Genomic DNA, 27,879 nt, shown 5'->3' with positions numbered 1-27,879 from the left:
TGCACCTGTTCACAAACTACGTTGATATTTTTTGAGAGATGAGTGATATTTGACCTTTCCTACCCCTGCATCGACAATCATCTATATGAATATTTACACAAATACAAAACGCACAAATGCACACAATGATTTACTGAACATTTCAGCTGATTTCATGGTACTTATTAACCTTTCTACAGCAGCTTTTCCGATGATATATGGTACAATTACACTTCAAAATGGTGCAAAGCGGTGCATACTAAGAAACATTTTCAAATGCTTAATGTACAGCTTTCTCTATTTTAGGGAACGTACTTTAAATATTTACTGAGCATTTTATTATTTTTAACGTATTTTGATCAATCATTTAAGGAGCATCCCGATCTATTTTAAGGAGATTTTTTTACTTATTAAGGAACATCGTCATTATTTAATGATTCATTTATCTTTTTACGATTCAAGAAGTACGGTGGCTTAGATCTGGAGAACGTGAATTCAGGGCGGTAGATCCTATCGCCAACACATCGTTCAAATACCATATCTACTACAGCGGTGGCGATAGAGCAGAACACGGAGTTGGTTTCGTAGTGATTGGGAAACAGATAAAGCGAGTTATGCGGTGGAAACCGGTTAGCGAGCGCATCTGCGTTTTGAGGATTCGTGGCAAATTCTTCAATTACAGCCTGATCAACATCTACGCACCGACTAACGATAAATCCGACGACGTGAAGGACGCGTTTTATGAAAGCCTGGATAAAACCTACACACTTAGAATTTTTTACAGGAGTCAGTATTTTTTTACTGGGTTTTTGAATTACTGAAAAACTCGGTTAAAATTCAAATGACCGTTATTCGTAAAGATTCGATAAAATCAACAAATTTTATTTTTCATCGTTAAACGGGGTTAACAGAAGTAAGTCTGTAAATTTTCGTAACACATTTACTCAACTTTGAATTTTTCACAGATTTTTTAAATTTTACCGAACTGTTCCGCAATTCAAAAACTCGGTAAAAAATACTGACTGGATAAGTGTGTATGATGAGTGCCCTGAACACGACGTGAAGATTGTCATCGGAGATGCAAACGCGCAGGTCGGAAGAGAGGAATTCTTTCGTCCAATCATTGGAACAGAAAGCCTTCACTCTGCAACGAATGATAATGGCCTGAAGCTGATAGACTTCGTTACTGCTCGTGATATGGCCATCAGTAGCACCCACTTTGCACGCAAGGATATCCGAAAGCACACCTGGAGACACCCTAATGGTGAAACTTGCTCCCAGATCGACCACGTGTTGGTGGATGGTCGGCATTTCTCGGATGTCCTAGATGTCAGGACCTTCAGGGGTCCCAATATCGACTCAGATCACTACCTCGTTGTCTCGAAAATTCGAGCGCGTCTTTCGACCGTTACGAGTTCGAGAAACCAGAGATCGATCCGTTTCAACATCCAGCGTTTGACAGTAAATGGTGTTGCTGCAGAGTACCACCAGAAGCTGAATGAGCGGATAGCGGAAATCAACGTGAACGAGAATCTCAACAATCTGTGGGAAGCTGTCCACGGAGCGGTGAGCACAACAGCACGAGAGGTGATAGGTACCGCTCAGAGGCTCCCCCGGAACGGGTGGTTTGACGAGGAGTGTCAGCGAGTGACAGAGGAGAAGAACGTCGCCAGAAGCCGGATGTTGGTGTCTGGTACCCGTCAGAACAGAGAGCGGTACAGGGTAGCAAGGTCAGCCGAGAAACGAACCCATCGCAGGAAAAAAGACAGTACGAGGAACGCGTTATTGCTGAGGCGCAAGAAAATATGGAGCAGAATGATATGCGAAGGTTTTACGCAACTGTCAATGGCTTGAGGAGTAAGACAGCGCCGTCTTCCGCCATGTGCTATGACCGTGAAGGTAATCTGCTGACAGATAAAACGATGGTGGCTGCCAGATGGAAGGAGTACTTCGAGACGTTGCTGAACGGAGAGAACGAGAGAGCATCTACAAACAGAACACACATCGACGACGATGATCAAGCTGTGGAACCACCAACGCTAGAAGAGGTGAAAAAGGCGATACGAGAGCTGAAAAACAGTAAGGCTGTGGGGAAGGACGAGCTCCCGGCCGAACTTCTCAAACACGGAAGTGAGCAGCTGCACCAGATGATCCACCGTATACTTCTCAAGATATGGGAGGAGGAAGAATTGCCCGCAAGTTGGTTGGATGGTCTCGTTTGTCCCCTCTACAAAAAGGGACACAGACTGTAGTGCACCAATTACAGAGGAATCACGCTTCTGAATTCGGCGTACAAAATATTATCACGTGTTCTGTTCAACAGATTGAGACCGCTTGAGGAATCTTTCGTCGGCGAATACCAGGCTGATTTTCGTGAGGGTCGATCAACGACGGATCAAATGTTTACCCTGCGTCAAGCCCTTGAGAAGTTCCGGGAATACAACTGGCAGACTCATCATCTGTTCATAGATTTCAAGGCAGCGTACGATTAAGTAAAGAAAAACGAGCTATGGCAGATAATGCAAGCAAACGGTTTTCCGACGAAACTAATTAGGCTGATTCGTGCAACGCTGGATGGTTCGAAATCATGTGTACGGGTTGCAGACGAAATTTCGGCCTCGTTCGTGACCTTAGATGGGTTGAAGCAGGGAGATGCTCTTTCGAACTTGCTATTCAACATCGCCCTCGAAGCAGCGATTAGGAGAGCTGGTGTGCAGAGGAACGGTACCATCATCACAAAGTCGCACATGCTCCTTGGTTTTGCGGACGACATCGACATCATCGGAATCGACCGTAGAGCAGTGGAAGAGGCGTTCGCGCCTTTTAAGAGGGAGACAGCGAGGATTGGTCTCACGATAAATTCTACCAAAACGAAGTACATGGTCGCCGGTAGAAAGCGTGGCAGCAATAGTTGTTGGTAGTGAAGTGGTGCTAGATGGCGAAACATTTGTGAACGAATGTGTTTATCTTGGTACTTTAGTGACGTGCGATAATGATGTTACCCGCGAGGTGAAAAAGCGTATTACAGCAGCGAACAGGGCTTTCTACCGGTTGCGTAGCCAGCTGAAGTCCCGCAGCTTGCGTACGAAAACGAAATTCGCGCTGTGCAAGTCGTTAATTCTGCCGGTAGCCCTTTATGGCCATGAATCGTGGGCATTGAAAGAGGCCGATCGGAGAGCTTTCGGTGTCTTCGAGCGTAAAGTGCTGCGAACAATACTCGGCAGTAAATTGGAAAATGGCATCTGGCGGCGTCGCATGAATCACGAGTTGTACCAAGTATATAACGGCATGGATATTGTGAAGCTTATAAATCACGGCAGGCTACAGTGGGCTGGGCATGTGGCACGAATGCCGGAAGAGCGTCAAGCGAAGTCAATATTCAGCAGGGAACCCGGAAGAGGAGAGCGCTTCGGGGAAGGTCACGCACGCGTTGGCTTTGTGCAGTTGAGGAGGACATTAGGTCCTTGAACGTCCAAGGCGACTGAAAGCGATTGGGTCAGGACCGAGACCAATGGAGACGGTTTCTTCGTTCGGCGCAGATTTGAATTCAACGAGTAGTCGCCCATCAGGTACTCAGGTACAGGTAGGTTTGTGCCCAGTCAGTTTCTGACTAAATGATTTCAAATTTTGGGAAGCTAATCAGGGCCCAATTTGGAAAGGTTGAGCACTGTGGAGTGAAAATTTAAATTTTGCATCAGTCTAACGGCCACTTACGATACTATTAATTGCTTTAAACAGTTATGTTTGAAGCTTGAATTTTATGTCATAAGTTTTTTTTTTTTTTTTTCTTTATTTTTGTGATTTTTAGCCGTAGGCTAGTTCATCACATTTGATAATCGAGGGTCAGGCTTAGGGCCTGCCTCGAAAGAAAGCGTTTCAGTCTATCATTACATAACGTACAACTGGCTCTGATTACCCACCAAAAGGGACAGACAACATTTTAAAAAACTTAATGTAAAGTGGGAGTTACATCGGGACTGTGGTGAGGAATGGATGCGCGAACAAGGTAGAGCTCCACCGTAAGAGACGTTATGTCATAAGTAATGCTCGAGTATATCGGTCTTAAAGTACCGAAAGTTACATGAGATGTTCGTAGTGTATGCTCAAAATACTCGGAGGAATAGATGGGTTGCAGAAAATTCAATTCAATTTGGCAGCAGAGTTTTCTATGTAAATTATCTTGCAATTGATTTTATCATTATTTTTATCACTGATGCCACTATATAGAGGGACGAATAAATCGATTCGTCAGTTAGCGTGGAACTGCTCAGCAGCCTATTTGCACACAAATTCAATGTGTATCTGTAACCGGTATCCATTGCAACTCCAAAAGAACAACCCATAGAATGTCACCCACTGCCACAACGGCATCAACGATGAAAACATTTCCAAACGTTTGCCCTGCTATTTTCCTATTATTAATATCGCAATTCTCAGCCAACATCCATAACGATCCACCACATTTTAGTCGCGGTACAAAGTCGTACCTACACATGCTCTTCTCATTCTCCAACAGAATGCATAAACTCTTGTCTTGCTACAGTGGCATCGCAAACCGTTTCGCTATGTCAGAAGCAGAAAGAAAAACATAACCTTCCACCTAAGCACCTTGCCTAAACCTATCACGCTTCTTGGGAAATCTCATTCTGCTGCTGCTGTGCTTAGTACGGTTGTCGACACAGCTCAGATCTTCGATGCGATCGACCGGATTCTCTGAAGAACGCGAGTGCACCAAATGCAATTAAATACGAATAACATGAATACTTGCATATGTAGCTAGGTACATGGCTTCGCCACAGCTATCTTCTTGACGATCGATGCTCCGACAGCAATGAAGGATGCCGTTGGCCTTGATTGACGAAGAAACTGAAGCAGACAGTTTGACTCGGTATCTCACCAAAACAAATGCTTAATGCTAATAGATATTTAATTTCACATGTCGTGACGGGTTGATCACCTGAAGCGATGATCTCTAGTCACGTGACGAGCGAGAATTTCAGGACGTCCCCAAAATCCACCTCCCTGGCTTGAAATGGTTAATTGCTACCACTTTGAAAGGCCAGTAATCAGAATAAGGTTAGCACAAATTGACTCGAAACGATTCGTACACGAAGCACGTGATTGCGCAACACTCCATAAAGCAGTTTTATAAACATATTAAAATAATTAGACTGCTGCTCACTACCTACTACATCCTTCATCCGAATAATGATCGATACCATTGCTGTTGAACATGTGCTGCAGGGTATAAAAATTGTACTAACGGCTCACATGCGCTCAAGTTTCATTTCATTCTGGTTAGACGCGAATGGACAGCTGAGATTTTCTTTTACTAAACGTACTTGAACTGCGCACCGGTAGATGTATGAAGAAATTTAACGACATTGTCGCACGACACCTTCCTTGACTCTGAATCATTAGCGACGAAAATTACGCGTCTCAGAACTACGCTACTTTGATCATTTGAGCAGCAAAAGTGGTTTTTATCCGAACCAGAAGTCGGCATTCATCAACATTCCTTTCTAGGCTGCACCGAACTGGACTGACGACTGGTTGATGATTGTGGGCGAACAGAAGGTAATCAACGCCATTAGGGAAGGACTCTGAATAGCAAATTATACCTACTTCGAGACCCACGGTTGACTTTGAATGCTGGAGCATATCTATACACGTTAGGTTCCACGAGTAAGATCGATGCTTTGCTGCGAGACTAATAGGGTTCATTAGGAAATTGGCGATTTGTTGGTGGTTCACGAATGCTCCGTCATTTGATGGTTATTAAGTGGTATGATAGATCAGCAAGCCTAGAGCTTTTTTTTTTCTTTGTTCCATTATTAAAAATCCTGCGAATGGCTATTCGGTTTGTTAAATGAAATAGCATGAGTGATTTTCAGCTATACACAGAATTCCAAACAAATATCTGAGGAAAAATATGGATTTGATCTAGAAAATTCATTTTAAAACTGGCTTGTTTATTCACATGTTGATGTTAAAATGTGTTAACATATGATGATGAAGCAACTTTCCAGGACAAGCAAATCTAGACGTAAGCCGAAATCTGGACCGGAAAATCATGCAAGCTTTCACTCGCAAGAAAAGTGCTTCAGTTCAAGACGTTACTAAAAAAAGTGGGATCCTCGAAAAGTAACATCCAGCAGGCCAAGGATAGAAGGGGTCTAAAGACGTATAAGAAGCAGAAGAATCCAACGCGGTGTGAAAAACAAGCCGCATCCGTCAAACCGAGGGCTCGGAAGTTATACGACCAATTTCTGTGCGGAAAATCGGTGTGCGTGATTATGGACGATGAAGAATCGTACATTAAATTTGATTACAAAACTCTTCCTGGTAAACAGTACTACACCGTTTGTAAAGGCCGAAGTAAGTTTTTTTTTTATTAAAGAGACTTTCAGCGTTGGGTTGGTTCGTCTCTGGGAATCCCAGATGGGGAATCCCCTATTTGAGGGGGGTGGGAATTCCAGAGGGAAATTACCCTAACAACATAAGGCTTGTACTCGAAAAAAAAGCACAATTTTTATCCGTGTGTAACTTTTTTATCCGTGGGTAAAATTGATGAAAATCTGGGTATAACTAGTTTGGAGTGAATTGTTTACATGTGCAAAATTTCATAACAATCGGTTCAGTGGTTATTGAGATGTCATCGAAACAAGAAGAAAATCGCCGGAGAATTTTGCGCGCCGTCATGGAAAATCCGACTGCGACCATGAGATGGATCGGAAGACAACTGGGAATCACCCATATAACTGTGTCTCGGGTGGTAAAATCGTTTAAGGAGTCCCAGACGACCGAGCGGCGGGCTGGAAGTGGAATAAAATCGAAGACAGCTGAAACTGTGAAGGCCCGGAAGGTGTTAAATTATTTCAAGCGTAATCCGATCCTTTCGATTCGCGACGCGGCTTTGAAGGCAAAGTGTTCCGCCTGGTTCGTTCAGCAAACCATGAAACGAGCTGGGCTTCGTGTATTCAAGGTCCGGAAGGCACCGAACCGGCGTGATCAACAAAAGACGGCGGCCAAATCCTGCGAAAGGAAACTGTATCGAGAGTGGTTAACGAAACCGATGTGTGTGGTTATGGATGACGAAACCAACATCAAGGCAGACGCAAAGCAGATACCGGGGCTGGAGTTCTACGTTGCCAAATCACGGTTTGATGGTCCGGACGACATAAGGAAGAACAAAGTGGACAAATTCGCCAAAAAATACTTGCTCTGGCAGGCCATATACCAATGCGGTAAACTGAGTAAACCGTACATCACAATGGGTACCATCAACAGCGAAATTCACCGCATCGAGTGCCTCCAGAAGCGTCTGTTGGCCTTCCTGCGGTCCCACGGAGGCGAGACATTATTTTGGCCGGACCTGGCATTATGCCATTACGCGCTATCGACGTTGGATTGGTACAGAGACAATAACGTTGTTTTTGTACCAAAAACCGCCAACCCCCAAATTCACCAGAGATTCGTCCGGTGGAAAGATTTTGAGCCATAATGAAGGCCAAAGTTCTAAAATCGTCCAAGGTGCTTAAGAACGAGCTGGAGTTGAAGAAAGAATGGATCAAAGTGACCAAAAAGGTCGGCTCCACCATTGCACAAAATGTAATGAGGGGTCTTAAGGGAAAGGTGCGGGCTTTCAGCGATGGAAAGGAAATTGAATAAAGTAATTATCCATATGTAGCCCCGTAACGTGGGTAGATCACCTTTTCGTGGTACGTTACGGGATGTAAGATCTACCACCGATTCCTAGTCCTAACTTCTTCAAACTAGGGGAACAGGATTTTTCAGTAATCAAAGGAACACATCTTAGTCCTTGTTACTTTTTATGCCTTGTTGATAGTGATAAGTCCTCGGGTTGCCTGGACCGAGGATGATCTTGAAACAAGGAGAAAATGAGTTAGTTAGTCTTCACCTATGTGATTCCTAATCTTCTAATAATGTTCCCTAGTTTGAAGTGGTTAAAACTAGGGTTCTGATGCATGGTCATTACCGGTGTCATAGCTTGTTTTTGTTGTTAAGGAATCCAATTTTGACTGACAAAGGGGCGCGCCTTTGGAGGGTGTTCCAACTCCGAAGGGTATAAATAGCGGAACCTTTCAGTTAGAATCGATTCCTTGCGATGAAGGCAAGAATGACAACTGTATCAAAACCGAATACTTCATCATTTCTCAATAGTGATGGAGTAATACGACATGCACTAAACTAAGGACACGGGATGTACTACAATAGATCAAATTACTGGTCGCAGTGGTGTTATGTCCCGAACAGAGGAAAAAAAAATCCATATGTATTTGTTCATTCCCTGAAAGTTTCAAGAAAATCCGACTTAAAATAAATTTTTGGCGAACACTTTTGTCTGGTGCATTTTTTTCGAGTACAGGCCATAGTTCGGATCCCAGAGGGGATTTCCGAAAAAGGGCGTGGGCCCCCAGAAACAGAGTTTTTAGCTACGGAGTTTTTAATTTGGTGGCCCTAGAAGGGAACCTCCGAGGGTGGGGCTCCGAAAGGGGTCCCTTAGTTGCTTAGTGGCGGTCTTAATACTGTCATTTTGTTGGAGGATTCTGTTTTCGTTGCGTTGGTCTGTATAGTTGCTGATGTGGGTGGTTAGTTGTGATATTCTGGTTCCGAGTGTGATCTGGTATGGTGGTGATGATGATGATGGTGAGTTAGGTGATCAGATTAGATCGAACAGCTCAGCTTCTCGCAGGAAAGCTAAAAGAGCTGTAATTCTGGTAGGACCGTTACCGAGGGCATCGCTGATGCTTCCCGGGATGTCGTAGCGGGTTCTTGGTGCTTCGTATTCGGGACAGTGGTAGATTCCACCGTTTGTGGAATTCGGCATAGATCACATATCCTATGGAAAGGTCCGTCTCCCTTGTAGTTGTGGGAGATGTTTGTATGATGTGTTCGAAGTCGGGATACTATGACCTGCTCTCGATGTATCGGTGGGTCCGCCCACCTGGAGATGTCTCTTTTAATTTTTCTGATGGCAGGGGTTTCACTGGCCGCCCAATCGCGAGCCCAACCTTCGTTGGTGATTTTTGATACCCATTTTTTGAGGCCCGGACCAGGTACAATTCACGTGTACTTGGCCATACGACGACCTGAGTTGGCTAGTTGGTCCACTTTTACGTTACCATGTACCCCGCAGTGTCCAGGTATCCACACAAAGACTGTGTTGTTTGGCGCGTGTTCCTGTATAACCTAGATCCAAGGGTGTTTGCTCGTATCGGCTTCCAGTGCGGCTACCACACTAGCGGAGTCGGTGAAGATGGCTATTGGTCGGTCGTCGGGAATGGTGGCTGCAATGAAGGCGGCAATGGTTTCCGCAGAGAAAAATGAGCACTGATCCGGGAGTCTATGGCATTCCACGAGGTTTGGACCAAAAATCCCGATTCCTACCTTTCCCTGGGCTACCGAGCCATCCGAGTACCGAATGGTGTATCCTCCGTATTTCCGGTTGTGGAGTTCGAGTACCGCTTGTGCCACCGCTGAAGGATTGGCACCAGCTCTGAATTGTTGTTTGATTGTGTGGTCGTTCAAAATCTTCGGCTTGTTCCAACCCCTCGCTCCGACCCAGTAAACCTTGGATATTGGGGGGAGAGTCGGGTTGGATGCTACCCTGACTGAATTGTTCGCCTCCGTGAGGAGGGAATCTTCCTTGTCGTCTCCTGATGTCTGCTGGTAAAGTTCGATGGCTCGTTGGCAGATAGTTTTGGAGATGAAGCGATCAAAGGGGAGCAGTCCTCCTTCGATGCAAACAGCTATTACGGGGGTACCTGGCAAAAGACCCGAACAGATTCGGAGAGGTTGTTGATAGACCGGCGCTAACTTTTCGATCAATCGGGGCTTGGCAAGGAACGTAGCTTCGATTCCGTAGGTTAGGTGTGAGCTGATGGCCGAAGTGTTGTGACAACGGAGACAATTACAACCGATGTTTACGTATGTGAATGTTTAAACAATCGTCTGTTACCCATGGTCTGCAAACACGACGCCTCAGCACTATTTTTACCGGATTTGGCGTCGGTTTATTACTCCAAGGACACGGTAACCTGGTATAAAGCCAACAAAGTCCGTACACAAGGAGATGGATCCACCAAATTGTCCCCAGGCCAGGCCAGGCCAGGCCAATCGAAACTTTTTTGGCCCTGATCAAAGCATATTTGCGGAAACATGTATAGGCAACGGATTCGTCACAAATTTTTTGAAAGACTGGGACAAAATTGTTGGAAAGGCATCTGTGCTGAAACTAATGAGTAGCGTGAGATCAACAATCCGCTCCCTGACTTACGACTCATAGGATCTTGGATTTTCTACGTTTAACTGTAAGAGAATACTTTAGAGAACATGAATACGAAATCAAACTCAAATTGTCTGTAAACAGAGTTACGTTATCGTTTTTTAAATCGTGCTTAGACCAAGGTTGCAAATACTCATTTCAGCTAAAATAATGTTTTTCGGAATATTAAAACCAAAAGATGGTATGTTGACATGTTTTACTTGTAACTAACAAGCAGAGGTAACAAAGTATGCGTTTGAAACATAAAACTTGTAAATTTTTCTTTCTATGAGTAACAATCAGCGATTTTCGGATCGCTGAGTGAGTGAGTGAGTGAGTGAGTGAGTGAGTGAGTGAGTGAGTGAGTGAGTGAGTGAGTGAGTGAGTGAGTGAGTAAGTGAGTGTGTGAAAAATCGCTGATTGTGACTCTCATGAAGTGAAATAAACAGGTTTAATATGTCAAACACATTCTTTGCAACCTCTTATTGTATTCTACCAATTTAAAATATGATCATGGCATGCAGTTATTTCATAATTAAACAAAAAACATTGTTTTATCTGAAATGAGAATTTGCAACCTTAGCTTAGACATTCTGAGACACCCTATATTAAGAGAAATTCCTAAAGTTTTCGATGTTTTCCTGAAGTTCTCGAAACTTTCCATAAGATTTCAGACCTCCTCTAGAGCTTCCGCAATTTCCCAGATGTTCATAAAGCAGCCCTTAAGATCCCTAAATTTTACTAAAGGTCTCGGAACTGCCTTGAAGTTCACGTAACATTCATAAAAATCTCCAAACTTCCTAACAATTCTCTAGCATCTTATATAGAAGTAGGCAGTTCTTGAAGTTCATTGGACTTCCCAGCCATTCTTTTGAAACTTTCCTAGAGATAACAAAATTTTCCTATAATTTCCTAAAATTCACTGGAGTTCTACAGACTTTTTTGAAGGTTCACCAGTTTTCTTAAAATTTCCTATATTTCACTAGAGTTCTAAGTACTTCCCTAAAATTTCAGGAACTTCTTTAAAGCTCCCATTATTTTCCTAAAGTTAAAACAAAAGCAGTTAATGCAGTTTTAAGATTTCCGCTACAGTACTTTATTTATTTATTTTTTCAAAGTTCATCAAGCTGCACTTAATTTATTAGAACTTATTCTTCACGATCTTTATAATTCCCCAAGAGTCCAGGCTTTTTTCCTGATGTTTTTGATGCCTCCCTGAAGCTACTGGAACTGCCCTAAAGTTCTCTTAACTTTCCTTAAGCTCTCTATAATTCCTTGAATTTCTCAGAACTTGTTAAAAGCTCGCACCTATTTCCTGAAGTTAATTGAAATTCTTTGATCTTCTCTGATGCTACCGGAATTTGTTTTAAACGTTTTCTAAATTTTCTTGATGCTCACGGTTCATATTTTAAACTTGCTGACATACAATTGATTAGGCTAAGAACAAAAGAAGTCTATTTTCAGATGCAAAAAGCAGATCTGCAGCTTGAATTGTTTGATGTGTTCTAAGACCTGCCCTAAAGTGTTTGGTGCTTTCCTGAAGATGTTCCTGAATTGTCGCCTAAGATCTCGGAACTTCATTAATATTCCGAAAATGTTCCACTAAGGAAGGCCCTGCCATATTCCGGATGTTTTCGGAAAATTCTTGATAGTTTTGGAATTTTACAAGATTCCTTGGAATTGCTCGATAGTTTTTACAAGTGCTGTGAAGTTTTTTGATCTTACGTGACGTACTCGGATCTTTCTTGAAGATAAAGAAACAGCTCAAAAATTTCAATACTTCTTTGAAGTTCTTTGAACTTTCCTGAAAATCTCTGAACTTTTTAAAAGTTTCTGTTGACTTTTTTCTTAAATAAATGGAAACTACTTTGAGTTTTCTTTGATCTTACATGAACTACTTGGAACTTTATTAGAGATAAAAAAGTAGAAGGGTCTGTGCCTAGGGGCACGAACGGAAGCCTGACGTAGGACCGCTAGTGGACGGAACAAATGTGAACATTTAGTTCTTTTAATTGATCAATCATCAATTATCTAACTAGTTCCGTTTTTTATTTGTGAGCGTATCAAATTTGTAGTATTTATTTCAAAGAGCAAGTTGATGAAGAGAATCCAAGGGACTGTCAAGAGAGAGAGGTGTATTTTGAATTTTTTGTTATTTATGAATTTTTAAGTTTTGTGCATTTTGGTATTAAAGTGTATTCAATACACCCCTCACAGGATTTCTTTCCGAATTATATGAATGGGACGGGGCGGAAAGTATCGTTTGTGCAGAATATGTAAAAAGGAGGGACTTCGAGAGATTGAGCTCGTGAGAGCTAATTTTCTCACAAATTTGATTTTATTGGCTTTCTGGGGACTGAATATACACCCAACCCCCTCTCAAATTCTATATGGATTTTTATCACTTCCTACCAGCGTGTTCTGGAAAATGGTCGGACGATGATTAATCTCACCAATACATTCGGGCCTACAATTCCACACCTTCTATAGAGACCAGGTTGTGCCTTGATAGCTAGCTGCTTGCGGGAACTGATGACCCTGACAAATGTCCAAATAATACTCTTAACAAATTTATGGTGGTCCTAAAAAGGACCGTTTTGTAGTGATGGTTCAGTAATGCTGAGCTGAGCACGACGAGCTACTGATTCCGATCCTAGCCTAGCGGTGGGACTTCTTCCTCCTTCTCTATGGTTGCTCATATGAGCTCTGCCGCTCGCTGCTTGCAGGCAGCCTTTCGTTGTTGTTGCTATTGAAAGCACTCCTGCTGCTGCTGCTGGACTGGACACCACCACTTACGGTGATTGAATGAGCACCGTTCAGTGGGACCGCATCGAATTCGATTTTTAAGTCTGTGTTAGGGAATGCGCTGTTTTCAGACATTCGGTGATAATTTTGATCACCATTGCAACAGTTGGACATTTGGTAGTTTTCAATAGTGACCTACTGAAAATTAACTAAGTGTTCATTTTAGCAGATTGGTAGATACATTTCCAATCGTTTGGCTTGTTTAGAATTAAAATCTATCTGCTATTGGTCGAAACCTGACCTCTTTTCGTAATGCTGTGCATTTTGGTTTTTTGAAATTGCGTGGATTCTATAGATCCTGTGGAGATCTATCTAGCCCTGATGTATGTGTTGGTAGAGGGAAAAATGTAAACTTTGTGGGAGACGATGTTTTAACACTCAAAAGCAATTTTGTGAAATATGAAGTAAAACAAATCCTAGCTAGTGCTGCATGATGATTTTGTTTGATTTTATTTATTTGTAAAGTCGCCGGGAAATACCAGCTGGCGATTTGTTTTTTATGATAACTCTTTACTTGAAAACAGGCAAAAACTCACAAACAGGCTGCTTTTTCATGGTATACAGTGTGATAATTCAATAATCAATAAATTATCTCAACATTTAGTGGCAAACCACTCATACATTTTGGTAACATACAAAACATTCTTAATCCACATTAAATTTCATATGTAAGCGCCAATTGAAACAATCTTTTCGACGTCACTACAAGGGTGATTGATTAAACGAAAGAAACGAATCGTGCGGAATGAAAGCCGAGGAAAAACTAATTGCACCAATATATTCAGGCCTACAATTCCACACCTTCTATAGACAGGTTGAGCCTTGATAGCTAGCAGCTTGCGGGAACTGATGACCTTGACCAATGTCCAAATAATACTCCTTAACAAATTTTTGGTGGCCCTGAAAAGAACCCTTTTGTAGTGATGGTTGAGTAATTCTGAGCTGGGCGTTCAACACGGATGAGGCTGTCGAGCTGTATGCCGTTTGAAGCGAGGGTGACACGCTTGGCATAGATGACCGACTCGCAGCGACTCACGAAGAGCTACTGATTCCGATCCATAGCATAGCGGTGCAGCTTTTTCCTCCTTTGATGGTTGCTTATGTGGGCTCTGCAGCTCGCTGCTTGCAGGCAGCCTTTCGTTGTTACTGGAGAACAATTTTCAACGCCACACGCCAAAAGCACTGCTACTGCTGCTACTAATTTCGACGACCGAACACCACCACACAGTGGTGTGGTCGTTGGGAGCGTGTGGTTCAGAGTATGGCGATGAGTGTGCAAAATATAACGCAATTCCATCCTCCCTATTCGCAGTCGCCCGAGGACCGAAGGCGAATGCCACTTCGACTTGTTTCGTCTACTTACTACTCTCTGACGACTGTGCTGGGGAAGCAGCATATACATGTAGGTAATTGGTGAATTTGTTAGTTAATTCGACGCTTTTGGACAATGCTGGACATTTACCAGTTTTTCAATAGTTTCTTGTTAAAAATCAACATTCGGAGTATTGTTATTGATGCGTAGCCATATTTCTGATCGATTGGTGATAAAATTATTGAAATTGGACCAGGGGCAGCTGAGTTATTAACGTTCAAAATCTTTCTTAATTTGTTACATGTTCCATTTTCGGTTTTCACAAAGTGTACCCCCATATAGAAATCAAAGACGTAGTCCTACGTCAAAAGATAAAAATAAAGAAAACTGCATAAAAATCCCTAAACTTTATGAAGTTCATTGGACTTCCATAGAGCCCGAGATTTAAAAAAAAAACCTTGATTTTTTTTTCTGAAATTAATTGAACCTCCTTAAAGTTTTCTGATCATCGTTGAAGTACCCGTAATTTATATAAAGCTATCAAAACTGCCATGAAATTATTGGAACTTCTCTTAAAATGTTTCCATATCTTCCCGATGTTGATGGAACTTACTCAAAGATTCCGAAATTTTCCAAAATCGCTCTGAACTTTGCGAAAGTTTTCGGAATTTCCTGAGTTACTCATAACTTCTTTGGTAGTCCTGTAATTCCATTGACGTCAATTGAACTGCCCTGAGGTTATCTGATCTTCTTTGTTGTTCTCGGAGCTTTCCTGTAGCTCCCCCAGTTTTCCCAAAGTGCTTCCCTGAAACTCTGAAATAAATGTAAATGACCAAAACATCTTAATAGTGTACTTACCTTACCAATCAGGCTAAGGCCTTGTTGTCCTCTGCTGTCCGAAGAACTCGTCTCCACTCTACTCGATCCATGGCCACATTTCGCCAGCCTCGTAGTCTGCGAAGGGTCCGCAGGCATAGATTAACCAATCGCAACCCAGGAAGCCGAGCGATTTGCAGTTCCATGTTCCGAGTTTCCAATCGTAGTCCTTATTTCGTCGCGTAGGTCTATGCCGATTGTTTCGATCCGTATTTCTTTCTTCGGTATTTGCAACTTTGTTTTTTTTTCAGGGCGGCTTGTTGGGCCTGCCCCAACCCCCTGTCTCGCCGGGGGACCATCGTGCACAGCTCTGTTTAGAGTCCCACGCTGGCACTAGGACGGTGATCAGCCGCTCCTAACATGGAGAACAGACGCCGTTTTGAGCCTCACCTCCATGGTGAACAGACGCTCGGGTTTGGAGAAGCATTTCCTCTATCACCGTACTATGGTTACCGCGCCAGTGTTCGCGTCGCACCTCTTCCTTTGCTATTGCCGGACTGGCAACATTGCCCAGGCTACGCCACCCAGCTGTGTCCATGTTTCAGCTGGTAGGCTTTTGTTTTCATATGACTCGAGGAGGCGTGAAGTAGGAACTTGTGAGGACCAGGACTAGGTACTCCGCTCCTTCCAGGTTGTCAACTCACCATTTTGTAGTGTACCTCCCCCAAAGTACCGGAACTTCTTAATGACAGTGGCATTGCACTAACCTCAATCTACCTGTGCATCGGCTCTCGAAACGTTCACAGACATCAAAATATTAGTTGTAACCGATGTATATCAGTGAAACTAGAAGATGCTGCGCATTTTACAATCAAATTGAATAAAATTATTGCTAGATAATACGATTTTAAAGTTGGTGCACATGTAAAAAGTGAGCTTACGCAACGTCACTACTTAAAGGTTATCAAAATGTTCCTGAAATTCCTGGAACTGTTCTGATTTTTTCGAAGCTTGCTCTTACAGATTATTAAACTTCCAAAAAGTCTAATCCATCCAAAAAATTTCGGAAAATTCCTGAAGTTATTGGATCTCTGAGCTTCCCTGAAAATCTCTAAACCTAGCTTCACTGGGCTTCTTGGAACTTCATTAAAGTTTTTACAATCTGGACGTCGTTGAGGTTCAATCTCTATAATAAAGTTAAAATAAAAGTCTTCGAGGTTCTTTTGACTTCTTGAAAGTTCTCCGAATATCCCAAAAGTGCTCCAAACTTTTTCGATTAGCTGATGGAATCACGTTTTCCTGAAGCTAATGTAATCACTTTGATGTGACAGTACATCATTGGTAGGCCAGTTCGGTAAAAATTAGCTCGATTCAGTGTAGGTACCAATTATTTTTTATCGAAAAAGGTTCATATTTTGCAAAAATAACATTTTTCTGTGTTTAACATACACAATTAAGCACCGTCAACCATGCTGGTTGTAGACAAACCATACGGAGAAGCAGCAGAAAGCGTACGTAGAGGAAGCGGCTGGCACTGTGGAAGGAAAAACGATTGGAAGAAGAAAAGGAGTTGTGAGCACGGCAGAAAGCTCTTCTCCCAGGAAAAGTAACTGATAAACAATGCTTCTGGCTCTCGGCTCCGTGGAGTCCGTTTTGACAACTGAGCCTTAATAAATAAACTAAATTTAAAAAAATTATCACCTTCAAAACAGAAGTGTTCTTTTAGTTGAATCTTAAATTTACTTTTTTTCAGTTTCTAATTTAGCCCAAAATTGATAAAGTAATATAAGCGGTGTGTTGTTCAGCAGTTTTGGGCCACCAAACCCTTTTAAAAAGTCTCTTTATTTGTGAACATTTGTGAATAAGGAATTTACGCTGAACGCCACACAATTGTCTCGATCCAGTTGATATAGCTGGAAACCTTTGTGTATATAGCAGGAGCACCACAGTATCCTCCGTTCGACGTTACGGCCACCACGTGCCACGTGCACCCTTTTTCATTAGTCATCACCTGTACGGGACCTCCGGAATCACCCTGGCAAGTATCCTTCAGCTGATCCTCCGGGGCAGCCATACAATACTGGCTGTCAATCATCCCCTGGGGGAATCTTCTCAAATATCTGAAAATGCCATCACACACATCTTTGCTGACGAACCTTAATGTCACCTTCTGCAAAATGGTTGCCATTTTTCCAGCTGGAAGCAAAGATTCAAAAATTTACATTCTTGAATTGAAACTCCATAAATGTACACCACGTACCATTTTCAGTGTATCCAAACCCGGTTGCAATCGCCGTTGTATAGTTTAACTCAGCTCCTGTCCACAAACAAGCCGGCCGAATTACCTTCGAAAGGATCACAGGCTGGTCGAATTTCACCAAAGCAATATCGTTATAAGCCAGCTTATGCCTATATCGTGGATGTTTGATGAACGCCTCTATGTAAAAATCCACGAGGTCATCATCTTCATAATCAGTATCGCGCAGATTAAGCGCTCCCAATCGCACTACGGTTGGCTTGCCACCCATACTTCCTAGATATCCACAATGCGCTGCTGTCAGAACGAACTGATCGCTGATCAACGTTCCTCCGCAGAGAAAATCGTACGTACGAACGCGATCTTTTGAAGGCCATCCTATCAGAGCTTGATGTGGAAATTCATCCCGTTTTGCATCCTCTCCGCCGACAATCAAACTGGCCGTTTTGTCACATTTTTCGCTGTCAAATAGGATCGGTTTTGGCTTGATTAGCAGCGCAATAATTCTCTGTTTGCTCTCTACGATCTTTCGATATTCACTACATTCTGAAATCCCAAGAAAATGCTTAAGGTACGTTCTTCTCAAAAACACAGCCTCAAATACTTACTTTGCTCGGCTATGCCTTCACCTGCAAGAAACAGAAGTATTAATTCAAAAAACAACAAAATCTAACCTCCATAAAGAACACAAACCTTGAACCACCAGGAAAACCGCCGAGAAAAGCACAATAAATCGACTATCCATTACTCGCGTTGACACTTTCCATCTGGAGACACTCCGAACACTTAGCTTACGATCGCTTGCCCATCGAACGTGTAACGAATGTGATATAAAATTTGTCAACCAATTCTACGAGAGCTTAAAAACCAGTCTAGTGTAAATTAACCACCCAAAAATATCCGAACAAAAATCCCCAATAACGTGATGGGAAATATGTAAAAGTGTTAAATTATCAAAATTTGGGAGAAACGCATGGGCGGGTTCACTATCCGTAGGCGTGCCCTTTTATTCCGATATGCTTTTTTATTTAGTAGTCTCAATTGTATGGCTCTTTTACAAATAGGCAGCGTGTAAACTAAACGAGCGGTTCATTATCACTTACAGAAGTTTGCCAAGTTGAATGAAAGTTTTAAATGACTCCTGCAAATATTAGTTGGAATTTCAAAGTATTCCGAGAATCCCGGAAAACGAGAGTTTTTTTTTTAGCACTGACACTAAACCACTGCGATCAGATCGATGATCTCCACCCCAGCAAGCTTACCCGACCAGAATGAAGTATCAGAATTATTACACACTGTGTTTCTGAAGTACCGTAAAACGGGGTATCTTTGATAATGCAAGTAATTTTGATAGGATAATATAAAGATTAAATTTACTCGTTAGGCTTTTCCAAATTAGAAATATTGGCTCCATATTGTAGCTTAGGGTATTTCCTTTGATATCGTATTTAGTTTTTATATAGTATGTGTTACATATTTTACAAACATATTGAAAAGCAATTTTCGTGTTTTCGCCTGTTTGAAAAAGCACTCAAACCATTACTTATGAAATGTATTTACGATATAGCCATCACAAATTCAATGTTGTATTCTCATTGCTTATGATGTTTTCTGATACTCATTCAAAATTTCATATTTAAAAAACTAAATTGTTTGAGTTTCACTCATTTTTTTCTACATTCATCGAGCATTATCAAAGTAACCCCAAATCAAAATACTGCAGTTCGGTCACAAAACTAAATAAAAAGTGCAAATGCTTTAATTCCAGTTAAAAATATTACTAACGAATAACCTCTTGGATCGACAGTACTTGTTTTAAAAATATAAAATTTGAAAAACATTGATTGCTGTAAAAAATATTTAGAATGTACTTTAAAAAACTATCAATGTAACCCCGTTTTACGGTACTTAAATTTTTCTTTATATGGTCTTTTTTTAAACATGTACCGTTTAGTAGTAAAAATGTCAAAAAATTAAAAAAAAATCTTCTCCGTACTATCAAGAATATAACAACTATTGTTAGGGTTATAACAAATTACTAGTGCACCTTATTTTAAAATAAGCCATTAGGGAAAACACTAAAAGAGGTATTCAATGGAATTATTACACAGTTTTAGGTGAATAATTTTTGAGTGTTTCTATTTTTAGATTGTCATTATAATATTTAAAAAATCACCTCCTTACCAGCTCTCTCTATTATATCAATTATCGATATAAGAATGAGAGATCGAGTAAGGGAGAATTTACTGCAATAATGTATTTAATTCTTTGCATCACTACTAGACTAGAATAAAGTAGGGTTAACTACCCCATTTCCGGCCTATTAAGCACAACCCGTACTTAGTCTTTCTTAATCTAGCGCAGTTTAGCACCAAACGGTATGTTATTATTACTGATGGCTTCCAAATTAATTTACCTTTCCGTATGTACCATAAGATTTGATAAAGAGAAACCAATCGTTGAGATATTTTCAAAAGTCCTACACCGCTTCTTGACGCCAAACTCGGCCTACGGATTCTAAACTTGGCCTAACGCATTGAAACGCCATTGAAACGCCACTGAATTCACTTCGGCCTATCGGATGAAAATAAAAATTGATTCGGTCGGAGCGCTTCTTTTGTTTTTGGGTATTATGGGTACAAACTTTCATATCACGCGTTCTCATTGACTTCGTTCGGTCACTTATTAACTAAAGTATCGTACCAAACGCATAATTGACTTGTTAACTCTGAAAGCATGGATTTATTTGAAGTTTTCTGCTCGATGGGCCCAAAATGGGCGATTAGGTCGAAGTAGTTCTCTACCCTATCTGAACAATAGCCAATTTTGATATTAAAAATATGAAATCTAAATTCGAGTAACCCGAGCAGGAACGAATATCTCGATACCTTGAATTGGTATTGATGAGCCTGACATAAAAGGTAAAATCCCAAAAATAATACAAAAAAAAATGTATCCACAATACTATTCAAATATCAAATTATGAAAATGATATACCAAACCCGAGCAGGAACAAATAACTTACTAATACCAAATTCAGGTATGAAAATAGCATAACTGGCAACCTAAATATGGTATTAGTGAGGCTGACATAAAAGGTAAAATACCAAAAACAATACCTCAAAAATGTTCTACGAATAACGAACTAATAAATAATTTAGTTATTACAATAACAAACGGATAACAGACGCTTTTTTGATGCCAGAATACCAAATTTTGTTATTTTGAAGGTCTTCTAATACCAATTCAATAACTCTTTAGGTGTTATTGTCTAAAAACTTAAACTGGTATCATACCACATTAAGATATTCATTTGTTATCGATTAGCTATCGGTTCCTGCTCGGGTAGCCAATGCTCCAGCAGGCATAAAACCTCCTCATTTTTTTCTTAAATTACAAAAATAAGTTCAATGTTATTTTCACATGACACGAGACATCTCCAGTGAGTTTGCACTCTTTCAAGAGTGCAAAAGTATATCGATAAAATAAAAACCAAAAAGCATTCTTCTCGGGCTGGAGAAAATAACTTATGAATACCAAATACAGGAATGATAATAGCATAACTGCGAAGACATCATATTAAGAAGACTGGCAACTTTGTTAAAATCCAAACGACAGTTAAAAAAGTGCTGTGCTTGAGCGAAACTGGAAGTAACCCTTAGTAAAATGAGTAAATACACAAACCTTTCTTCTGAGGTTGTAATCTTTGCTAACAAATTCGTTCGAAGTAAGGTATGCCTTGTTGTCCTCTGCTGTCCGTCTCCACTCTACTAGATCCATGGCCACAGTTCGCCAGCCTCGTAGTCTGCGAAGGGTCCGCAGGTCGCCTTCTACTTGGGCGATCCACTTAGCCCGCTGCGCGCCTCTTCTTCTTATTCCTGTTGGGTCGCTTTCTAGAACCATTTTCATTGAATTGTCGTGCGGCATTCTTACGACGTGCCCAGCCCACTGTAGACGCCCATTTTTTGCAATGTGGACGATGGATGGTTCTCCCAGCAGCTGGTGCAATTCGTGGTTCATTCGCCTCCTCCACGTTCCGTCATCCATCTGCACTCCACCGTAGATGGTACGCAACACCTTCCGTTCGAAAACACCAAGGGCGCGTTGGTCCTCCACGAGCATAGTCCAGGTCTCGTGGCCGTAGAGGACCACCGGTCTAATCAGCGTCTTTTAGACAGTCAACTTCGTGCGGCGGCGAATTTTATACGACCGGAGCGTCCTCCGGAGTCCAAAGTAGGCACGATTCCCTGCCATAATGCGTCTTTGAATTTCTCTGCTGGTATCATTTTCGGCGGTCACCAGTGAGCCCAAATACACGAATTCATTGACCACCTCGATTTCGTCAACGTCAATCTGAACTCGGGGTGGGAGGCTTACACTGTCTTCCCTAGAACCTCTTCCTTTCATGTATTTTGTCTTTGATGCGTTGATGGTCCAATCCGTCTAGCTTCAGCCTTCAGTCTGATGCACGTTTTCGCCATCATCTCAAAGTTCCGTGCATAATGTCAATGTCATCGGCGAAACCAAGGAGCTGGATGGATTTCCTGAATATCGTGCCACTCGTGTCTATCCCAGCTCTTCTGATCACACCTTCTAACGCGATGTTGAACAGCAGACACGAAAGTCCATCACCCTGCCGTAACCCCCTTCGAGATTCAAAGGGACTCGAGAGTGTCCCCGATACTCGAACAACGCACATCACTCGATCCATCGTCGCCTTGACCAATCGCGTCAGTTTATCCGGAAGTCCGTACTCGTGCATAATCTGCCATAGCTGATCTCGATCGATTGTGTCATATGCGGATTTGAAATCGATGAACAAATGATGTGTGGGCACGTTGTATTCGCGGCATTTCTGCAGAACCTGCCGAATCGCGAAAATTTGGTCCGTGGTATCGCGGGCACCCATGAATCCCGCCGGGTATTGCCCCACGAACTCTCTTGCAAATGGTGACAGGCGGTGGCATAGAATTTGGTAGAGTACCTTGTAGGCGGCGCTCAGCAGTGTTATCGCGCGGTAGTTGCAGCAATCCAACTTGTCGTCCTTTTTGTAGATTGGGCATACGACACCTTCCATCCACTCCTCCGGTATTACCTCCTCCTCCCAAATCTTGGCAATTACCCAGTGCAGCGCTCTAGCCAGTGCTTCACCACCGTATTTTAATAGCACACTTGGCAGTTGATCTACACCAGTTGCTTTGTTATTCCTCAGCCGACCGATCTCCCCCGATCAGGAGAAAATAACTAATGAATACCTAATTCGGACCTGATACCAAAATTTGGTATTGACCAGCATGACATAAGAGGTAAAATACCAAAGAATAATACCATAAAAATGCACGCAAAATACTTTGTAACCGATAGCTAATCGATAACAAATGAATATCTTAATGTGGTACGATACCATATTTTGGTATGTTTGTGGTATAAAACCTTGTTTTGATAATATTCAGTTATCGAAATATTTTGTAAAATATCAAATGAATACCAAAATAACAAGTTGTGTTCTTTCAGTTTTTAGACAATAACACCTAAAAGAGTTATTGAATTGGTATTAGAAGACCTTCAAAATAACAAACTATGGTGTTCTGACATCTAAAAAAGCGTCTGTTATGCATTTGTTATTGTAATAATTAAATAATTTATAAGCTCGTTATTCGTAGAAAATTTTTGTGGTATTATTTTTGGTATTTTACTTCTTATGTCAGCCTCCATAATACCATATTTTGGTTACCAGTTATGCTATTTTCATACCTGAATTTGGTATTAAAAAGTTATTTTTTCCTGCTCGGGAAAGAACAAAAATTTATATTTGAATGCCAAAAGAATACCTGTGTGGTATTTTTTCATTATCATAATTTGGTATTGGAATGGTATTGTGGGAATCTTTTTTTGGTATTTTACCTCTTATGTCAGGCTCATCCATACCAATTTAAGGTATCGAGATATTCGTTCCTGCTCGGGCCTCCTCAACTTCTTGAAGATCAGGGGTCGGTAGCCTGTTGTCTTCTGCGCGACCTCCAAGGTCTGTTGCCGTGCCACCTTCGTTTTCTGCTGCATCACCGTTGAGGTGCTCGTCATTGTACTGCTTCCACCTCTCAATCACCTCACACTCGTTCGTGAGAAGGTTACCGTCCAAGTCCTTGCACATATCGGCTTGCGGCACGTAGCCTTTGCGCGATCTATTTAGCTTCTCATAGAACTTCCGTGGGTGATACGGTCAAAATTTGGTCAAGGGAAAACGCGTGTAAATCGGTGAAATCGTTTATTTAAAAAATCAAATTAAATTTCTTTTTCAAGTTCAATTAGTATAAAATTCAGGAAAAATATTCAGTTAGGCTTCCGCTTTTCCAAATCCGAATTGCCGGGCCTTACGCTTGACCCCTGCCATCAGATTTTGTACAGCCACCTTGTCCACCTTCTTCGCCGCAGAAAGCCAGTTTGCCTTGAACTGCTGCTCGCCCTTAGCAGTTTTTTTGGTCTTCTTTAGGTTCCGCTTGACAATAGCCCAGTATTTCTCAATTGGGCGGAGCTCTGGCGTGTTGGGAGGGTTCTTGTCCTTGGGAACCACCTGCACGTTGTTGGGGGCGTACCACTCCATGGCCTTTTTACCGTAATGGCAAGATGCCAAATCCGGCCAAAACAGTACGGAACAACCGTGTTTCTTCAGGAAAGGCAGCAGACGTTTATTCAAACACTCTTTAACGTAAATTTCTTGATTGACAGTCCCGGAAGCTATGAAAATGCTGCTTTTCAAGCCACAGGTACAGATGGCTTGCCAAACCAGATATTTCTTTGCGAACTTTGACAGTTTCATGTGCTTGAAAACATCTGCTACCTTTCCCCTTCCTTTTGCCGTATAAAACTCCTGTCCCGGAAGCTGCTTGTAGTCGGCTTTGACGTAGGTTTCGTCGTCCATTACCACGCAGTCAAACTTCGTCAGCATCGTCGTGTACAGCCTCCGGGATCGCGCTTTGGCCGTCGTATTTTGTTTATCATCGCGATTTGGAGTCACTACCTTCTTGTAAGTCGATAGTCCGGCTCGTTTTTTGGCTCGATGCACGGTTGTAGACGATACACCCAGCTTATTTGCGGCATCTCGGAGAGAGAGATTAGGGTTTCGCTTGAAACTACCGGCAACTCTCTTTGTCGTCTCAGCGGCTTCCGGTTTTCGATTTCCCCCCGATCCAGACTTCCTGGCTGTCGACAAACGTTCCCCAAACACTTTAATTACATTTGTAACGGTTGATTTGGCAACTTTTAGCGATTTTGCCAACTTTGCGTGCGAGTAGCTCGGATTTTCGCGATGCGCGAGCAAAATTTTGATACGCTGCTCTTCTTGCTTGGACGGCATTTTGACAACTGAAGAGTGAATTCCAAAATCAAAATAGGAGCAACATTCTACACACACACACCTTCAAAATGAGGGGTGTTCAGGTTTTTTAAATGCAAAATTGAAAGAAATACGTCAAGTTGATATTGACCAAATTTTGACCGTATCACCCTTTACGCGGTACAGATTTTCCATCGCCTCCCGATCTCGGTCTTCCTGCTGGCGCTTCTTCCTTCGGAAAACCGAGTTTTGTATGTTCCGCGCTTGTCTGCATCGCTCCACATTCAATCTCGTGCGGTTTTGCAGCATTCTCGCCCGTGCTGCATTCTTCTCCTCTACTAACAGTTTGCATTCGCCGTCAAACCAGTCATTTCTTCGGTCCGGGATCGCAGTACCTAGTGCCGCTGCAGCAGTACTATCTGTGGAGGAATGGATGTCCCTCCAGCCGTCTTGAAGAGTAGCTGCGCCAAGCTGCTCTTCCGTGGTTAGCGTAACTTCCAGCTGCTGCGCGTAGTCCTGGGCAACTCCGGCGTCCCGTAGTTGCTCAATGTTGGGTCGCGGCGTTCGACTTCGACGTGTGTTATGCACCGTCGAGAGTTTTGAGCGCATGCATATTGTAACTAGGTAGTGGTCCGAATCTATGTTCGCACTGCGGTACGTGCGGACATTGATCATGTCGGAGAAGAATTTCCCGTCGATTAGAACGTGATCGATTTGGTTTTCTGTGTGTTGGTCAGGTGATCTCCAGGTGGCTTTGTGGATATCCTTGCGGGGGAAAAAGGTACGTCGAACTACCATACCCCGAGAGGCGGCAAAGTTCACGCATCGTTGGCCGTTGTCGTTCGATACGGCATGCAGGCTGTTTGGCCCGATTGCCGGTCTATACATTGCCTCCCGTCCTACCTGAGCGTTCCTGTCGCCGATGACGATTTTGACGTCCCGTTGCGAACAGCCGTCGTACACCAGCTCCAGCTGCGCATAGAACGCTTCTTTCTCGTCGTCGGATCTCCCTTCCTGTGGGCAGTGCACGTTGATGATGCTGTAGTTGAAGAAACGGCCCTTAATCCTCAACTTGCGCATCCTCGCGTTGATCGGCTGCCAACCAATCACGCGTTGGCGCTTCTTACCCAGCACTACAAAGCCGGTTCCCAGCTCGTTGGTGGTGCCACAGCTCTGGTAGAAAGTAGCCACTCGATGCCCGCTTTTCCATACCTTTTGTCCCGTCCGGCAAAGTTCATGCAGTGCTACGAGTTCGAAGTTGTGTGGTTGAAGTGCGTCATAGATTAACCTACCGAGCGATTTGCAGTTCCATGTTCCGAGTTTCCAATCGTAGTCCTTATTTCGATGCGTAGGTCTGTGTCGATTGCTCCGATACGTATTCCTTTCTTCAGTATTTGCAATGTATATGTTTTTTTCAGGGAGACTTGTTGGGCCTGTCCCAACCTCCTGTCTCTTCGGGGGACCATCGTGCACAGCTCTGTTTAGAGTCCCGCGCTGGCACTAGGACAGTGATCAGCCACTCCTAAAATGGATTACAGACGGCGCTTTGAGCCGCACCTCCATGGTGAAATGACGCTCGGGTTTAGTGAAGCATTTCCTCTATCACCGTACTATGGTTACCGCGCCAGTGTTCACGTCGCACCTCTTCACTTTGATATTGCCGGACTGGCAACATTGACCAGCTGTGTCCATGTTTAAGCTGGTAGTCTTTTGTTATCATATGACACGGGGAGGCGTGAAGTAGGAACTTGTGAGGACCAGAGCTAGGTATTCCGCTCCTTCCAGGTTGTCAGCTCACCATTTTGTAACCCAGTTTTTAGACAATAATTCGTAGAATATTTTTGATTTATTATTTTTGGTATTTTACCTCTTATGTCAGCCTCGCTTATACCATATTTAGGATGCCAGTTATGCTATTTACATACCTAAATTTGGTATTAATAAGTTATTTTTTCCTGCTCGGGTACATTGTAATGCTCTACTCCAGCTGGATTTTCACTGCTCTATAAAAAAAATAAATAAAAAAATAAATAAAAAGATCCATGTGTACAAATCCGTTCAATTTTCGCCGGCAGTATTAATTATATAATTCTTTTTCATTTCTGGGCCAATTGCTTTCCGACACCGTGCACGTTAAGTGGCCTAATGTCCTCCACAAACCCCGTCCCCAATCGCAAAAAGCGAATTTGTGCGCGGTTCGCTGCTGGGTCGATAACCTCGTCCAGGTTTTTACTGATTATTATTGATGTACGGATGCACTATGAAAATTCTTGTTTATAAATAATAAAGTATTTATGAGTCAAAGGAATCTTAAGATTTGTTGTTAGAAAGAAATAATTAATTAATCACTAAAAATCATGATATTACCGATTCATTCAGGAACATTAAGTACAGTCGATTCGGTAAAAATGATACCGAACGCTATTGTAATCTTTACCGATCATTGAGCAAAATGCACAGTCAATTTCGACAGCTCACAATGGAACAAAATTGTAAATAAAAAATTACCGATTATATTACGGAATGTTCAGCTGTTTCATATTCAGTAAAAAAAAAACTACGGTATACTGTAAAAAAATTCTTAGTGTGTAAATCACACACCACCGGTTGCCTCTTCCGATAACAATTTCGCCTTTTAAACGGCACACAATTTTAACTCCTGCCCTGCCACTGTACCGAATGTACTTATATCTTGCTTAATTACCGATTTATCCTTGTACGCCACTTTATGTTTTAACCGTGATACTATCTTGCGGGAAAGTAAATGCTGACTTATGTAAAAATCAACCGGTACTGATTAATTCAGACACTTTTATAGCTAGTCATTATAACACTTTTAAAATTTTGTCTTTCCTAATTAATGTGGTCGTCTTAGTACAATACCTGTACAAAGAGAGAAAGAAGGATTAGTAATTTCCATCTAATGCCTCTACCTTTTTAGCTTATCCTGACAGATACGTGTATTTCGTCTACAATGTGCAGACTTCTTCCGTGTCTTGTACTAATGCTCGACTACTTATATTTTATTCTTTGTTTATCTGCTTCATCTATCTCACTGGTGGGGTCGGCCTTCTCGATATAGAAATACT

At 42.1% G+C, this 27,879-nt stretch overlaps 1 protein-coding gene across 1 annotated transcript in view; it reads left to right on the top strand.

The window, feature by feature from the left end:
- Ance-3 overlaps positions 1-27,879 on the top strand; it is a 379,862-nt gene that overhangs the window by 317,408 nt on the left and 34,575 nt on the right. The window lies entirely within an intron of this gene.

The sequence above is a fragment of the Ochlerotatus camptorhynchus genome, unplaced genomic scaffold (genome assembly GCF_037179485.1).
Source record: "Ochlerotatus camptorhynchus isolate MF236.1 unplaced genomic scaffold, CSIRO-AGI_Acam_v1.1 ptg000017l, whole genome shotgun sequence".
In the NCBI taxonomy this organism is placed as follows: domain Eukaryota; kingdom Metazoa; phylum Arthropoda; class Insecta; order Diptera; family Culicidae; genus Ochlerotatus; species Ochlerotatus camptorhynchus.
The sequence above is the reverse complement of the archived record's forward strand: the minus strand, read 5'-3'. Positions and strand labels throughout refer to the sequence as shown.